Genomic DNA, 12,806 nt, shown 5'->3' with positions numbered 1-12,806 from the left:
ACTCTGATCCGAGGAACGATTCGAACCGTGAGTTTTTTGATCCGTTACACCCCTAGAGACTTGTGCATGACTTTGCAAACAGTGATTCACTCGTGCTCCCCTCCTGGTTCCACACTCACTGCAGAGATAATGCTCATTCAAGCAGAGTTGCTTCTGATCTCAGTGCCAGTGTTGGTTCCTCTTCCTCGATACTCCCAGTCGTATGGTAAGTTCACATATGGAAAGGATTATCAATCATGGCGCAAGTCCGTAAAAGGTATGAGTTTATTTAATCACAGTAATATATAAATAAAATCTGCGCTATCACTATTACAAAACGATCAGTGCAATGGTATCAGTAGAGTCTGAGAAGCTGTGCGTTCTACAGAGGCATAGTTCAAAACTGGTAGTGACGTGATTGTGCACCAAGCTCCGCCTAGACATCTAATGGGCCAGTTTACTGTCATTCGGACTTTAGGGGGGGGGTGGACTGTGCCCAGTTGGCATAAACATTGCCTAATCTTTGGTAGTAGGGGAGGAATAGCGCCCCATTTTTGTTGTCAATGGAAGGAATTATAACTCATCGATGCTGTCATTGAAAGAATAGTGTCCCATTGTTGGTGTCAGTGGCAGGAATAATGCCTCAAGGGCTGGATAAAGGCAAGTAAAGGGCCACAGGTTGGAGACCACTACATTAGAGGTGAAATAGTACTCTGAGGCTGGGTTCACACTTATGCGAATTGGATGTGGGTTTCTCCCGCATTACAATTTGCATGACAGGAGATTGTGACCAGCTCTCAATGGAGCCGGTTCACACATCCTCGGAGCAACTGCAGGGTGCATTGAACAGGAGTCCTGTGCGTCTTTGGACAGTCTCTGCAGGGATCGGCCAAATTTTGATCAATGTGTGGCCATTCCTGTTTGACACCACTGATCAGTGTTTTCTGACAACGGGGAGTCCCACTGTCAGAGTTCCATGTCCCCATGAGAGGAATTGCTCCAACAACCTTGTTTGCAGCTGTGTCCTTTTTGCGAATTTACTCCAATTCTCCTTAGAGAAATTTATTGACACAGAAATTAAAAAACTTCCCACAAGTTAGGTCAAAAGTCTTATGTTGATGCTTGTGCATTAAACCCGGAAAATTTATTTTCAGCACTATATCGCCAACAAACTAGAACATTAATTGCCCTTAATCCAAAAAAGAATTTCAGGAGGCGATTCGCAGGATATCCTGCTTCCTCTGTTTACTAGTTCCATAAAGACATTTTGTCATGTCCTTTTATGCTCATGACCTTGCAACGTATGGGACCTAACATGCTGTCTAGCATTATAGCCTTATATAAATAACCAACAGTTAAAAGTGATTCTAAAGGCAGAAGTTTTTTTTTTATCTTGAAGCATTAAGATAAAAAGCCTTCTGTGTGCAGCAGCCCCCCTAATACTTACCTGAGCCCAATCTCCATCCAGTGACTCTTCCTCCTGATTGGCTGAGACACAGCAGTGATGCCATTGGCTTCCATTGCTTTCAAAGTCAGTTAGCCAATCAGAGGAGAGAGGGGTGGGGCCAAACCGCAGCTCAGTGTCTGAATGGACACACGGCTGTGGCTCGGCTTGGGTGCCCCTATAGCAAGCTACTTGCTGTAGGGGCACTCGACAGGAGGGAGGGGCCAGGAGCACCGAAGAGGGACCCAAAAAGTGGAGGATCCAGGCTGCTCTGTGCAAAACCAACTGCACAGAGAAGGTAAGTATAACAAGACAAAAAAGACTTTAGTATCACTTTAACCACTTAAGCCCCGGACCATTTTTTGCCATTCGGCACTGCATCGCTTTAACTGACAATTGCGCGGTCGTGCGACGTTGCACCCAAACAAAATTGACATATTTTTTTCCCACAAATAGAGCTTGACAATGACAATCTGCATCTGGTGGCAGGTGACATGGCAAGTGACAATCTGCATCTGGTGGCAGGCAAGTGACAATCCGCAATGTGTGGCAAGTGACAATCTGCATCTGGTGGCAGGCAAGTGACAATCCGCAATGTGTGGCAGGTGACGTGGCAAGTGACAATCTGCATCTGGTGGCAGGCAAGTGACAATCCGCAATGTGTGGCAAGTGACAATCTGCATCTGGTGGCAGGCAAGTGACAATCCGCAATGTGTGGCAGGTGACGTGGCAAGTGACAATCTGCATCTGGTGGCAGGCAAGTGACAATCCGCAATGTGTGGCAAGTGACAATCTGCATCTGGTGGCAGGCAAGTGACATTACGCAACATGTGGCAAGTGACAATCTGCATCTGGTGGCAGGCAAGTGACAATCCGCAATGTGTGGCAGGTGACGTGGCAAGTGACAATCTGCATCTGGTGGCAGGCAAGTGACAATCCGCAATGTGTGGCAAGTGACAATCTGCATCTGGTGGCAGGCAAGTGACATTACGCAACATGTGGCAAGTGACAATCTGCATCTGGTGGCAGGCAAGTGACAATCCGCAATGTGTGGCAGGTGACGTGGCAAGTGACAATCTGCATCTGGTGGCAGGCAAGTGACAATCCGCAATGTGTGGCAAGTGACAATCTGCATCTGGTGGCAGGCAAGTGACATTCCGCAACATGTGGCAAGTGACAATCTGCATCTGGTGGCAGGCAAGTGACAATCCGCAACATGTGGCAGGTGACGTGGCAAGTGACAATCTGCATCTGGTGGCAGGAAAGTGACAATGCGTAATGTGTGGTAGGTGAGGTGGCAAGTGACACACTCGGGGCTCCCACTGATTCAGCATTATGGTGCGTTGAACCATTTCATTGTATATTACAATGTAATAATATAAATAATGCGCTTCAATCATTCTGACACCATAACAACCATGGTGCCGTGATCATTGAAGTGCTAACACCAGTAATTTTCCTTATAAATTGCCACCCAAAAAAATATTTTCCGGTAGTGCCCCTCCCGAGACTAGACTCTGGATCCGCCCCTGATAGCAGTATGGATGTTGCACCAATTCCTGGCTAAAACTAAAACTTCATAAAACTGTGTTTATTATATTCCCTCCCACTATGTCCCCTCCCTTGACTTTTCTATCAAGTTCAATAATAAACTATTATTCCCTCCCCTCATACCAGGGTACCAAATCTAAGCCTGGACATAAATCTTCATAACATTTGTAAAATACAACCCTCTTAACTAGTGACACCACCAACTTACTAATTGTTTTCCTCATTATTTTTGTCTCGACTATTGTAACTCTTCCTCATTGGCCTACCTCCACACAGAGTATCGCCTCTACAGTCTTCAATAAATGCTTCTGCCAGGCTCAGCCACGTTACCAACTGTTTAGCCCCCGCCATCCCTCTTTCAATCCCTCCACTGGTTACTACTTAGCCAAAGAAAATTCTAACTACATACAAAGCCATGCAGAACTCTGCTCCAAGTGACATCACTAACATTGACTAAAAAGATCACCCAAACCATCCTCTGATCGTCCCAGGACCTCCTGCTTTCTTATTTCCTCCCAAGCTCATCTTCAGGCTTCTTCAGAGCCCCTCCCATCCTTTGGAAATCTCGTCTGTTTGGCTGCCTCCATTCTTCAACTGATCTTTTACTTTCTCCATCAACTCATCCCCACAAAGTTATCTGCTGTATCACTTGACTCTCCCTGCTAGTTTTTTAAACTTTCACAAGCAAGGCCCTTCTAATACACTTGCCTTACTTGTATTGTAAGGCCCCATGTACACGGGACGCTGCTAAATATACTAAATATTTTTTTAAAGCGGTTGTAAACCGCATAAACATTTATTTTTATTTTTTCAAACCTGCAAGGCAAAAGGCATAATCAGCTAATATGCACCGCATACTGGCTGATTATGAAATACTTACCTCGGAACGAGGTGAAGAACACTTACCTGGTCCACGCCGAGCGAGATGTCATCTTGCTCCGGCGTGTCTTCAGGGTATCGCCGCTTCAGCGCTGTGATTGGCTGGAGCGGCGATGACGTCACTACCGCGCGTGCGATTTAAATTCGCCGAGGTCCGGCGGCTGCCGGTCCTTTTGCCGTGGATTCCCCCCTGCGCATGTGCCACTCCAATCAGCGGCACATTGCGAGGGGAATATCTCCTAAACCGCACAGGTTTAGGAGATATTCTTTATACCTACAGGTAAGCCTTATTATAGGCTTACCTGTAGGTAAAAGTGAAAAAGTGGGTTTACAACCACTTTAACTGCCCCCGAATGCATTCAATGTTATCCTATGTGACCATGTACACAGTCTTGTTTATTGCCGTTTTTAGGCAGTTTCGTTTAACAGCGTTTCTTTGAAAGCAAAAAAAATGTGTTTAGACGCCGAAGATTTCCACGTTTCAGATGGTAACCCGTGTTTAGCAGCGTTTCGTTTTTAGGAGTTTTTCGATTTTGGCCATTAAAAAAATAAATTATATATATATCTTTTTTTTTTTTAACCGCTTCTAAACGCAAACGCGGCAAAACAAACGTGGGTTACTATCTGTCAAGTTAAATCGTTCAGGAGCAGGTGTAAAAACATCCCGTGTACATGGAGCCTAACTGTACCATCTTTCTTTATATTGTAAAGCGCTGCACAAACATTGGCTGCTATATCAATCTTATATAATAGAAATAACAATAGTTTTGAATCAGTAATTTGCACGTTAATTTTAGGGTAAATAGCATTAAGTTTTGCACCTTGTAGATGCAGATATGGTTAAAGCTGTGCTATTTTTTGCCAGGCTACAGGACTATCACAAAATTCAGACAGTTGGCAGCTATGGATATTTGAGCCGGCGTAGCGTATCGTATTTACGCTACGCCGCCGTAAGTCAAGAGGCAAGTGCTGTATTCACAAAGCACTTGCCTCCTAAGTTACGGCGGCGTAGCGTAAATGGGCCGGCGTAAGCGCGCCTAATTCAAATTGTGAAGAGGTGGGTGTGTTTTATGTAAATAAACCATGACCCAACGTGATTGAAGTTTTTAGCGAACGGCGCATGCGCCGTCCATGGATATATCCCAGTGTGCATTGCTCCAAAGTACCCCGCATGGACTTATTGGTTTTCGACGTGAACGTAAATTACGTCCAGCCCCATTCACGCACGACTTACGCAAACGACAACATTTTTTCAAAATTTGACGCGGGAACGACGGCCATACTTAACATTGGCTAGACCAGCTTTTTGTTGGACTAACTTTACACCTGAAAACGCCTTACGTAAACGGCGTATTTTTACTGGGACGGGCAAGTGTACGTTCGTGAATAGGCGTATCTTGCTGATTTACGCATTCTAGGCGTAAATCAGCGTTCGCCCCTAGCGGCCGGCGGAATTAGACAGCTAAGATACGACGGCGCAGGCAGTCGTATCTTGGCTACATTTAAGTGTATCTCAATTTGAGAATACACTTAAATGTACGACGGCTTAGATTCAGAGTTACGACGGCGTATCTACTGATACGCCGGCTTAACTCTTTCTGAATCTAGCTATTATTGTGTTGCTGAACAAAAGATGGCATTGCAATCTGTTTCTATAGATGTTTACATTTTGGACACAAGGTGGCAGTATTGTTTAAAGGGTATAGACTTGCAACTTTGCAAAAGCAGTGCCTTCATAGTTTAAACTTTAATAACAATTGTTTCTTAATTGCTGTCTTTTGCTCTGATACATATACCATTGATATATATATATTTTTTTAAAATACATGTTCAGTAGGTGTAAAAAATACCTGTCGCTTTTGTCAGAAATCTTGTGAGCTGATAACTTCCTTGTGTCATGGGGGACGACTTGACATGCGACTTTGCAGTCCCAAGTTGCAGGACAAGTCGCACAAGTGTGAAAGGGGCCTTAATTGATCAAGCTGAAGTTGGAAGCCGATTGGCTACCATGCACAGCTTAACCAGACTCTGAGTGTGCCAGTTTTAGTAAATCTCACCCATTGTGCTGTCATTGCAAAGAGGAAGGTAGGAGCATATATTTCTGGCAAATCAACAGTTATTTTTCTGTATATGCAGCATGTTTAACCCCTTGCCGACTATCGCATGACGTTATACGTCGTCACAATGGCACGGCTGGGCAAATGGGCATACCTGTACGTCCCCTTTAAATTGCGGCTTAGTAAAAAAAGATATTGCTGTTTTTTTCAAAATTGTCAGTCTTTTTTTGTTTATAGGGCAAAAAATAAAAACGGCAGAGGTGATCAAATACCACCAAAAGAAAGCTCTATTTGTGGGAAAAAAAGGATGTAAATTTTGTTTGGGTGCAACGTCGAACGACCGTGCAATTTGTCAGTTAAAGCGACGCAGTGCTGCATCACAAAACGTGCTGTGGTCAGGAAGTGGGTAAATCCTTCCAGGCTGAAGTGGTTAAAGGGATGAAACATAGGAAATTAGCGTGTATTGCAGGGTTGTAGAAAATGTTTTTTTTTTTTTTGCATTAAAATATTTTAAGTAAACTTTTTTTCTGAAGCCAATACTGTATTGCAAGACCACCTGAATGTGCATATTTCAAGTGTTTTGAAACAAAGACAACGTCATTCCTAATACAGTTGTAGTCACTTTTTGATAAAACAGACTACACAACGTAACACATAACTAGACAATACCTGTATGTACCACAGTGGCGGCTGGTGCTCAATTTTTATTTTTTTGGTGGGGCGCAAACAAATTGAAAAAAAAAAAACTATCAAACGCAGCCACTGTGCCTATTAATTGCTACTAGTGTGCCCATCAATTGGAGCTACTGTGCCCATCAAATTCTGCCAATGTGCATCGCCCACCCGCCACTTACCTTGTCTCGTGGAGCAGCAGGTCACGAGGCTGTCCTCCACACTCCCGTCCTCTGCTATCATTGGACACCTGATAGGCGGCGTTCAATCACCGCACCTGTTGTTTCAGCCAGTCAGGTAACAGACCCGAGCACCTGATTGGCTGAGAGGCAGTTCAGTGTTAGGAAATCGATTTGTTTGCTTTCCTAACACAGCGCTGAGTGAACAGTGAGAGCCCAGCATGGTGCCTGCTCTTCACCTTTTTGGACACCTATTAGAGCCTATGACTTAAATCAGGTACTTCCAAAAAATACCCTGACGCTGTAATTCAGGTGCCCGGCCCTCGAAAAAGGGGTTGGGCACATGAATAGGGGGTGGCAGTGGCTACCATAGATATTCATGCATTGCCTGAATCTATGGTGAGAGAGAGGTGGCAGGAGAGAGGGGGGTGGCGTCACTGTACCATCACTGTCAAGAGTGTACTAGGGAGGATGTGCTGGTCTGGGAGGTAGAACAACATTAGAAAGTGTTTAACAATGAAAAAGTTGTTTTCTTCTAATACATACTGTACACAGTTAAGAATTCACATTGGGTATATGTAACAGTCACTGCAATTGAATCTTCCTGATTCTTGTGGTTTAATGCCCAACTCCATGAAGAAAAAAAACAGGCTCTGGTCACACTTCAGCCTCAACATACAATACAGAGTTAAAGTATTTGTAAAGTATATATATATATAATTAAAATAGCAAACATGTTATACTTGCCTATTTGGACATTTTCACTTAGGGGTGTACTCACTTTTGTTGCTATTAATGGCTGTGTGTTGAGTGATTTTGAAGGGACAGCAAATTGACACTGTTATACAAGCTGTACACTCACTACTTTACATTGTAGCAAAGTGTAATTTCTTCAGTGTTATCACATGAAATGATATAATAAAATATTTACAAAAATGGGAGGGGTGTACTCACTTTTGGGAGATACTGCAACCCTTGGGGTGGGAGCACTGCAAGGGTGGTGAATGTTACACTGCTTTCTCTATTAATATGCCCCTGTAGTAAATTTAAAGGGGTGGTTCACCCTAAAAACTACTTTTTCTTATTCCACTGTCCCACCACATTACAATACGATTAAGGCTCTTATTATTTTTTTCATGCTGTACATACCTTAGTACAGCATATTCACCTGTGCATCCGGGTTGCGAGTCCCGCGGGAGTGGGCGTTCCTCACATGCTGGTGATTGACGTTTTGCCCAAAAACGAGCTCCCCCCCCCGTCGCGTAAGCCGCGTCACGATTGGCGAAAGGAGCCGAACGGCGATGCGCATGCGCAGTATAGCGCCGACTCGCCGTTCGGCTCCTTTCGCCAACCTTTAAATCAAATGAAGAAAAGGTACCTCTTGTATTGCTGAGAGTTTCGTAACAAGAACATAAAATACTTACACGGCAAAATACCTTCAAGGCAAATCGGAGTATAAATCATGTTCACTCTTATAATCAGCACAGGTGTAGTTTGGCAGCTACAGTTGATAAAATGTCAGATTAGACCTTTCATTCTGAAAAGCATATCAACCCCCGAGGCAATTCTCAGGAGTACTGCTTACTGTGAAAAAAAAAACCTTTTGAATGTTATGCAATGCTAGTTCTATCAAACACAGGACTGGATACAGTATTTCTGACCATTGACTGCCTATTATAGGCAATACTTCCAATGTGAGCCCCACTTGTGATATCTGGGCTGTCAGTGACCTTGCTAGGAGGCTTTTGGCAGCACTTGTACCACACATGGAGATTTTTTTTTGGTCCACTAGAAAGTCGCCTTATGAACAGCACCAATCTTCTTTCTTACAGAAAAAGTATTGGAAGTTCTGCCTGCATCACTGTTACCGTCAGGCCCTTGTAGTGAGCGATCAGTTTAATGAGCAGATATTTTGTAGCCTGAAGGAATCTGCTAATCTATGGTCAGTTGAAGGTAGTTTAGAAAGCATAATTCAAAGTGCAGTGATATGCAGTCAGCATTCATCAAAAAAAAAAAAATGGAGTTGGACCAATAAAAGTATGACTTATTTGATAAGAAGAGAACAAAGGGCACACAGACTCCATGCATTAAAAACAAATACGCTTTAATAAAATCAGAAAGCATTGCTCTCACAAATATCAGGAAATAGGCAGCATGTATAAACCTTGAAGTAGAAATCTCAAAATCAGCCCAGTGTGCCTGGTAGTAGGGCTGAATGTCAGAGAGTAGTGTCAGCATAGTCTCCAATACAGCAAATAGGACCTTCCTGAAGAAGAAGTTTACAAAAAGGCCCCCCATGTTGCCTAGCAAATCTTTGATACTCAGACATGGACTTTGGGCCAAGGTTCACACTGGGTACGATTTGGTACGATTTGAGATGCGTTTTCACATGTCAAATCGCATCTCAAATCGGCAGCATTTGTCAGCAATGGCACTGTCCTAATCGGTGCGACGCCGCATCTGCGGCGCTGCGCCGATTTCAAAAAGTAGTTCCTGTACTACTTTTTGCGATTTCGGGCCGCGATTTACATTGAACCCTGCACAGATGTCTCTTAAATCGCGGCCGAAATCGCAGCCGCAAAATCACGGTAAAATCGCGATTTTTACCACGATTTTGAATTCGCAGCAGTGTGAACCTAGCCTCTGTCACTGATCCACCAGAATGCCACCGCTTCATCATCCTCGGGCAGGCCCTCTATGTTGTGTTGAAGGTCTGTGCACCTTCTGTTCTGATCTCATATTTGGTTGTGTACTGCTCCTGTCATTTGCCTACGATGCTGCAAGACTAATCCTACATAACTCATTTGACAACACTGAGTTTTTAATGCCAATAGTGATCTTTTAGTCTGGAAATCTAAGTACAATTTATCATCTTGTTTTCAAAGAGAGGATCTAAAGTGAGGGCAGATACCCTTAATAAAAATGGGGCAACAGGACATGGAAAGATGGTTTGAGGAGAGCCAGGGCTGAACAGGGTCTTAACTGTGAGTAAGGCCGGATTCACACCTATGCGAATTGAGTGCGGATTAAACCGCATCCAATACGCAGAACATTTCTAAATACATTGTTTTCAATGAGGCTGGTTCACATATGTGCGATGCATTCGCACTGCGCATTGCAGAAAAAACATGTGCATTTTCTAGGCATTGCGGTGCGGCTCAGGTGCAAATTCAGGCCCAATATCTTCTATGGGTACGCAGATGTGTTCATTTCTCTTCAGGATTTGTCTCATTCAGCTCAATACACTTCCCCCCTCCCCCAGGTCTCCAAATTCGCAGCTAATCTGAAGCTAAAACGCAATGGATCTGCTGAACACTTCTCTTATCTCTCTGCAGAGATAAGAGAGCTGAAATTCGCACCGCACAAGTGTGATTCCGGCCTAAAAAACTTCTTTAGGGACACAACAAATGGAATGAAAACAGCCTGTGATCGCAAATCTAATGGGGCTCTATAAAACTTGGAGAGCGCCACTGCAATGACTTCACAGATTTGGTGGTGTGGCATGGCACTGTGGTGCAATCTGTTTCATGCACTACAAACAATTGTTTTGATAAAGGCCACTCCAGCAAAAAATCTGATGCAGGGTCATGACAATGAAGTATCATATTTTTCTCTATACAGGAAGTTGTAGCATGTGTGGCTACTGTGGAGACCAACCAAGATTACAGGAACGGCATAAAACGGCCAACAGCTGTTTGATTTAAGATAATTCCAGCACAAAGTATATATACAGCAGTTGGAAAGTGTAACTGTACCTCAGTAAGCTAAACTAAGCCTTTGACCAGGTATAGCGGTACAGGACCACTAGAGGGAGCTGGCCTTTTTTTAAACTCCTATAGATGGCAGTAATGCCATGCTGTGTCCTCCAGTAAGCTTTAGAAAAAAAAAAGTCTGTTGGCTATTTATGCATGCACTTTAACTACATAAATCGGAGCACGCACAAGTACAATTGTCTGCTAGGAGAGTTTTAACTGTTTTTTTCATTTTTTCCATGGTTACTAAAAATGTTATTGTAAAAAAGTGCCAAGAGTTAATTAAAGACAGATTTCCTGCAAGACATAAAACAAAATCTTGTCTTTTGCTGAACAAATTCAAAGGGTTTGATTATTTTAGAAAAGCCATGTAACTTCTCTAAATGCATAAATCAAAACGAAAATGTAGTGCATTTCCAATCAGTACGTAAAATATTTATTACAGAAATTACCTTTTAAGACTGTAACTTAACCACTTGCTTACTGGGCACATATACCCCCCTCCTGCCCAGGTGAAATTTCAGCTTCCGGCACTGCGTCGCTTTAACTGACAAATGCGCGGTCGTGCGACGTGGCTCCCAAACAAAATTGACGTCCTTTTTTCCCCACAAGTAGAGCTTTCTTTCGGTGGTATTTGATCGCCTGTGCGGTTTTTATTTTTTGCGCTATAAACAAAAAAGAGCGACAATTTTGAAAAAAAATACAATATTTTTTACTTGTTACTCTAATAAATATCCCAATTCAAAAAAAAAAAAAAAAAAATCTCAGTTTAGGCCGATCTGTATTCTACATATTTTTGGTAAAAAAAAAAAAAAAAATCGCAATAAGCGACTGGTTTGCGCAAAAGTTATAGCGCCTACAAAATAGGGGACAGAATTGTTTATTTTTTATTTTTTTACTAGTAATGGCGGCGATCTGTGATTTTTATTGGGACGGCGACATTATGGCGGACACATCGGACACATTTTTGGCGCCATTCACATTTATACTGCGATCAGTGCTATAAATATGCACTAATTACTGTATAAATGTGACTGGCATTGAAGGGGTTAACACTAGGGGGTGAGGAAGGGGTTAAATATGTTCCCTATATAGTGTTCTAACTGTAGGTGGGGGGGGGTGACCGATCTGTGTCCCTATGTACAAGAGACACAGATCGGTCTCCTCTTACTCTGTCTCTGTGTGAGCCGGCAATGAGAAATGATCTCATATGTTTACATATGAGATCATCTCTCATTGGCCGCACAGATCGCATAGCAAACGGCCACTCTGATTGGCCGTTCGCCGCGATCTGTGATTGGCTGTGTCCAAGGGACATGGCCAACACAGTGTTTCCCCGCTGCGCTCTCGGGAACGCCAAAAGCGGCGGACGTCAATTGATGTCCACTTGGATTTTCAGGTCATCGCTGTAGCCGTCATTCGGCTATAGCGCGGGCCCCAGGTGGATAATCATAACGCTTTCCCTTGTCCCCTTTAGCCAGTGCAGGGAATAAAACATGGGGAAAAAATAAGTAAAGTCTAATGCCCCGTACACACGATCGGAATTTCCAAAGGACTTTTTCCATCGGATTTTCCGATCGTGTGTAGCCCCATTCGAGTTTTTTTCATCGGAAATTCCGATGAATTCCATTGGAGTTTAGATATAGAACATGTTCTATATTTTTCCAATGGAATTCTGATGCGATTTGGCGGAGAAAAAGCCTGATCGTGTGTACGTGGCATACGGCTCCTTTCACGCTTGTGCAACTTACGATCTGACTTGTGAGACCCAAAGTTGCAGGACATGTAAAATGCCATGTAAAGTGGGGAAAATAATTATTTGATCCCCTGTAGATTTTGCAAGTTTGCCCACTTACAAAGAAATTAAGGGTTTATATTTTTTATCATAGTGTATTTTAAACGAGACAGAATATCAGCCAAAAATCCAGAAAAAACACATGATACAAATGTTATAAATTGAGTTGCAGTTCAGTAAGTAAAATAAGTATTTGATCCCCCAAGCAAAACATGACTTGGTACTTGCTGGAGAATTGGCAGGCACAGAGGTAAGATGTTTCTTGTAGTTAGTGACAAGGTTTGCACACACCTCAGGAGGGATTTTGGTCCACTCTTCTTTACAGATCTTCTCTAAATCCTTAGGCCGGATTCACACTAGTGCGTGCAAATTTCAGCTCTCTTATCTCTGCAGAGAGATAAGAAAACTGTTCAGCAGATCATCTCCGTTTTAGCTGTGAATTTGGAGAGGGGGGAAGTGTATTGAGTAGAATGAGACAAATCGTAAAGAGAAATGAAC

The sequence above is a fragment of the Rana temporaria genome, chromosome 4 (assembly GCF_905171775.1).
Source record: "Rana temporaria chromosome 4, aRanTem1.1, whole genome shotgun sequence".
Lineage (NCBI taxonomy): Eukaryota > Metazoa > Chordata > Amphibia > Anura > Ranidae > Rana > Rana temporaria.
This window is presented reverse-complemented; position numbering follows the sequence as displayed.